The 6,000-nt window shown below is 32.0% G+C and overlaps 1 protein-coding gene across 2 annotated transcripts in view; it reads right to left on the minus strand.

Moving 5' to 3' along the window:
- The window catches only part of LOC126734377 (chondroitin sulfate synthase 1), a 493,776-nt gene extending 488,708 nt beyond the window's left edge, over positions 1–5,068 (minus strand). For both annotated transcript variants that reach the window (XM_050437976.1, XM_050437975.1), the window contains exon 1: positions 4,815–5,068. The gene's annotated coding sequence lies outside the window, so the exon portion shown is untranslated. The remainder of the gene's footprint in view (positions 1–4,814) is intronic.
- Positions 5,069–6,000: the final 932 nt, after the last annotated feature.

The following is a 6,000-nucleotide window of genomic DNA, read 5'->3' on the forward strand; positions in this document are numbered from 1 at the left end:
TTTTATAAAACATCAAAAGAAAAACTGCAACTGATTCCTAAAAAGTTGAAACATTTAAATAAAGTATTGCCTAATTTATTTGATATACAATTTATATGACTAAGAAAATATATACTATATAAAATACCAGGCTACATTTTATACAGCCTGAACAATCTGCTAGATTCTGTTTTAATTAAAACTTATAAACTAAACTAATTAGAAATTAATAACAAGAAGTACTAAAAATTCATTAATTGGTTTATTAATATGTTTATCAGTTTTTTAAATTTTCTTAATGTTAATAGCAGAAAAAAGACCATACATTTTTTTCTTTAGACAAATGTAAAAAATCTCAGTATTTTTAGTTAATTAGTAAGTTAACACTTTGACAGCAGAATTATCGCAGATTGTGCGCAAAAATAATTGGCGGAATTAACGGTTGATTTCACTTAAATGTACACATCAAAATGATTTTTTTTTCGCTAGAGGATGTTAAATCCGGTTTTGTAAAGCTAATAATTATATGGAAAAAAGTTGTCTTGACTTAAAAATATAGATAAGAATAAGATAAAAATTAGATATTTAAGGTACAAAGGTAGTTCGTGGCTTTCGCGCCCAAAGTTTTCTACAAAAGGAAAAGCTATTAGTCTGTCCATGGATACTATTTGACTAGTAGAAGAAGTAAAAATCAGCACTCAACCAACTTCAATAAGAAAAGAAGAAATATGTGGCTTAATTCTATATTCAAGATATTACACAAAAAAATAAAAACTACGGATAGAATGAGTGTCTTTGTATTTCTAAAATTTTACGTCTGTGCTAATGGATTTATTTCTATTAACTGCCCACCCGAATTCTCCAAGGTTCTCCATTGTCACCCCTTTTGTTTAATATCGCACGAACTACCACTACTGGAAACCAACGCTTCACTCTTTAAAACTTATTGCTATTAAATGATATAAAGTTACATTCAATAAGAAAAACAGATTAATTTAGATTACAAAGCTATTTTTTGTTAATTCATTCCTAGATGAACAGGTGGAAACGGCAGAGGTGAACCCCAAAAACAGTGCTATTTTCTAAAAGGAATAGAGCTTCACCTGCTCATCTGAAACGAGGAGCCACCAATCTGATATGGATCGTCGAGATCCATTATTTAGTTTATCTGGGAACAGCAAGACAAGACCAAGGATTAGCTATCCACCTTCACTCTATTCTCTTCTCTATCTCAAGACTAAGCTGTCTAGAAGGGCCAAGATATCTACCGGACTTGGATCCGCCCCATTGTTACCTGCACCTTCCCCACTTAGGTAAACATTTCTCCGCGTCATCCAGAGACTCCAGAAAGTAAAAAATATGGCGTTGTGAATCATCTCAAGCGGGATCCTTAAAGATCTCCAAACCACACTTTTGGTGTAGAAAACCAATCTAATGGTGGACAATAACCTAGTCACCTAGTACTCTAACTAAGTCTCCCTGATGCCTAGGGCTAGTCATTACCCCAATAGCTATTTCTTTTAACCAGCTCTCCCTCCCCTCCCGGTCTACCAGGCTTTAGGATCTGTGTTAATCACCCTATAGATATTCTATACAGGGTCTCCCGAAATTAATTGGACATAGGTTAATGTAGGATACCTGACAAGAAAATAAACCGTTTGAGCTTAATATCGCTTAGCAAGATGTTATTGGTTTTCGTTCTACAGGGTGTTAAAACTAATTTTTTACCAAACATTTATTGAAATATTTTGGAATCCACTGAACAGATTAACCTAAAATTTGGCGTACTCTTATTATTTGGGACGAAGAACACGAATATGATATCTATTTTGCCATTGCCACTAGATAGCGCCACATACAACAACATTGAGTGATTAAAAGGGTCATAAATTTTTTGATCTCCCTGTACGTACATTTATAATAAAACAGCATTTAATTCTAGTCAAAAAAGGTATACTTCTTTGATCTCCAAAAAGTAGACCGTTTTCGAAATAAATGCATTTTTTATTAGGTTGCGTATGAACAGTAAATCTAAAATTTAATTAACAACGATAAAATTAGAAAAGGCTGTTGATTATAATAATTGTTCAAAATGTTCACCATCTACTAGGACACATTGTCTAATTCTTTTATTTAAATTTTGTCTGACTCCAAACAATGATTCTTCTTGGGCCCTGATGGTATTGACTCCTTCCACAATCTTTTGCCACAATTCCTGACGGTTATTTATTTTATTTTTATACACAAGTGATTTCAAGTAGCCCCAGAAATAAAAATCTATGGGATTAAGATCGGGACTACGCGCAGGTCACGGATATTCACTACCTCTACCAATCCATTTATGAGGATAAATTTCGTCTAAGTAATTTCTGATTTGCAGTGAATAATGTGCCGGTGCACCATCGTGCATATACCAACTGTCACATCTCAAATTCAGGGGCACATCTTCTAGAAGAATGGATAGATCATTCCTCAAGAAATTTAGATAACGTTCTCCATTAAGCTTAGCTGGCAATTCAAACGGTCCCACAATACAATCCCCAAACCAAATATTTATTGAAAACTCATGTTGAAAATGGTGTTCTTGGAAAGTATGAGGATTTTCCATCGAATAGATATGATTGTTACGCCAATTAAAAACACCTCTCCTTGTGAACGTGGCTTCATCCGTAAATAAAATTTTATTATAAAAAAATGGATCATTCAATTGGCGCTCTCTTAAAAATTGACTGAATTGGAGTCTTGCAGAAAAGTCTTGAGGAAAAAGATTTTGAACTGAAGTGAAATGATACGGATACAGTTTTTCTTGGCGTATAATTTTGGACACCGAAGATTTCCTTACACCAGTGGCTGCCTCAATACGTCTTGTGCTGGTTTCAGGATTTTTGATAACATGAACCAACATTTCATCTTCCATATCTACTCCAATTATCCTTGGTCTTCCCGCATTTACGTTTTTTGAACGAAATGACCCCGTTTCGCCTAATCTATCGTACAACGCTTTAAATGTTTGATGATTTGGCTGCCTTCTATCCGGATACAGATCTAAATAACGCTGCGCTGCTCTTCGACTACGAAAATTTTTTTGAGCATATACACATACCATATCCCGCATCTGGGCATTAAAAAAATCATTGTGACGCGGCATTTTTAAGCGAAAATAACACAACAAGAACACGAGCTTTAGCCAAATGAAAGACCTACTTATTAATACTTCACCTTGACAGGTCGTAGTTATGATGTGTTTATCCTAGGCAAAGCCTACTTTGTAAAACTCATCAAAGAAGTATACCTTTTTTGACTAGAATTATATGCTGTTTTATTATTTTCACTCGCAAATGTGCGTACAGGTAGGTCAAAAAAGTTATGACCATTTTAATCACTCAATGTTGTTGTATGTGGCGCCATCTAGTGGTAATGGGAAAATAGATATCATATGCGTATTCCTCATCCCAAATAATAAGAGTACGCCAAATTTTAGGTTAATCTGTCCAGTGGATTCCAAAATATTTCAATAAATGTTTGGTAAAAAATTAGTTTTAACACCCTGTAGAACGAAAACCAATAACATTTTGCTAAGCGATATTGAGCTCAAACGGTTTATTTTCATGTCAGGTATCCTACATTAACCTTCGTCCAATTAATTACGGGTCACCCTGTATATTGTATTGTATAAATCGCCATTTAAGGTCTCTTAGCTTAATAGCTGCAAATAAGTTATTTGCTTTAGCACAATATGATATAATTCAAAGAAGAAGCAAGATCCACACTACTAGTTAGATAGTAAAAAAAGGTTTTAATGTAAGATTTTTTTAAATAATTTAAGTGATACTACCAATATATAGAAATATGAATTAGTTTCATTTGAATAATAATCTGTTTGATATAAAAACTTTTGAAAAAAAAATCTTAGTAGACTAGTTTTTGCGTTTTTCTAAAATATTTTTTTTAAGAGTGCTAGTGAATTTATTTCAGTTAGGAGTCCCCACCCTGTACAAATATCTTATTTATTTATTACCTCTAGTAATTTAGTAAATAATGTGGGCTTAGCATTGAAATACCTATTATAGATATATTATTTAGAATATCTTCATTGTACACCGTATTTACCGAAATGATATAGTATTTTATATCTGACAAATTATTTTGACGAGATAATTACTGCGATTGTTGAGATGAAAAAGTAGGAAGAATTATATAATATTAGTTATAATAAATTATATTAAATTAGTTTTTATTTAGAATTTGTTTGTGATATTTTCATATAATTAAGAATGTTAATGATTGAAAGATTAATGATTTTGTTTTCTCAGCTTGTCATTTTTGATTATCTCTACGTATTTTTTAATACTGTTTGGTAAATTGATTTAAAAAAATCCTAAAAAAAGACTCGATGTGTATTATGAATGATTTGAGCATTAATAGATCGTATTTCATTAATAAATTGCCTTTTCCTTTTATTTGGCGAAAATGAAATTGTATATTAATTTGACAAAATCCTTGGTGTTGCATAAAACAATTTAATTCTGCTTATATTTCGAAGAGTACTAATCTTTAGAATTATTTAAAAAAAAACTGTTAATTGACGTTTGTACAAGCATTATAGGTATACGTTTTTAAGAAAGTTACCAATTTATATCGATTTTTTCGTATATGTATATTATCAGAAAAAAATGCTTTTATTAATAATTTAATATACTACATGCAAAGTAAACTAGATATATAATTTTTCTCAATTTATTAAGCAATTTCATACAAAAAATACTATACCGCTTTGAAGAAATTTATAAAAGTTATACATTTTTAAATTAAGTTTCTATTTTATTCTATCTTACATTTTGTTGCTCTAAATTTCTTCGTAGACTTCGCCGTTCTGATCTCTCCAAAACACTCTTTCTTGCCAGGTTATTTCACTCAAGAACGTCACAAATAATGGTACCTATGGTAACCAGAAAAAAGTCGCGTGTTGCCGGGTCCCAGAACGATGCGCAAGCACACGGTACCACCGATCTCGGTCAATAGCACTCCGCCTGAATCAACTCGATCGAATAGCGAGGTACGAGAGACGCCGGTCGCTTTTAGTCTGAGATACCCGTCTTACTTGGAATGGATTAACATGTGGTTTTTCTGGAGGCCTGCTACGGTTGAGTACAGGCCGGAACGCATTTAAAAATTTTGAAATATATATTCATAAGTAACTTCATTAATTAGTACAACATACAAGTATACAAGGTGTACGGAGATAATAATAATAATAGTATTTTATTAATATATTGGTCCGCAACACAGCAATCTTCGTTTGAATATTCAAATTTAAAGTTGTTTGTAGCACAACAATTCGATTGTTAACGTCTGTCAGCTAGCATCGATATTTACCTGTGATTTAATGTAGTGTTAAACCTTTCGTGCGATATGTTTTTAATGCAACATAGACCGACCTGCGAGCACCGAATTTTCGCAACTACTCTCTACAAAATTATATTGAAGGTATATAGCTATAAGACAATAATTTAATATTGGGCTAAAATGTCGTATTATATTAAGAAAGTATGTCACGAACACGTAAAAACGCAATTCTGGGTTACTGAATTTAGTAATAAGTCATCTTCTTGTTTTAAAAGTAAATCACGTAAAAAATATTGAAACTATATGGAAATTAAAGAAAACCTAAAAAAATAAAGTAAAATTCTTTAAGAAAGTTACATCATCTCAAATGTTAAAGGAGAGGTTACTTGTAGAAAATAGGTATATTACCAAATCCATTTTATATATAAATTATTAGATATAATTTCTATTTTCTACTTAAATTGATATGAATTACGGGGTTACTTAGTTATTTCGCTCGACCTACGATCAACGAAAAATAAATTAGGGGTTTAGGGTAGTTTTAGACATGGTCAGACCCTATTTTGTATCAGGGCGTGGAGTTACCATATACAATTATGTTAACTTCGGTTCCCCTGGCCGAAAAACAGCTAAGATATCAACTTACAATTACAGGAATTCTAAGGGCTATCAAAG

This window comes from Anthonomus grandis, chromosome 3 (genome assembly GCF_022605725.1).
Source record: "Anthonomus grandis grandis chromosome 3, icAntGran1.3, whole genome shotgun sequence".
NCBI classification, from domain to species: Eukaryota; Metazoa; Arthropoda; class Insecta; order Coleoptera; family Curculionidae; genus Anthonomus; species Anthonomus grandis.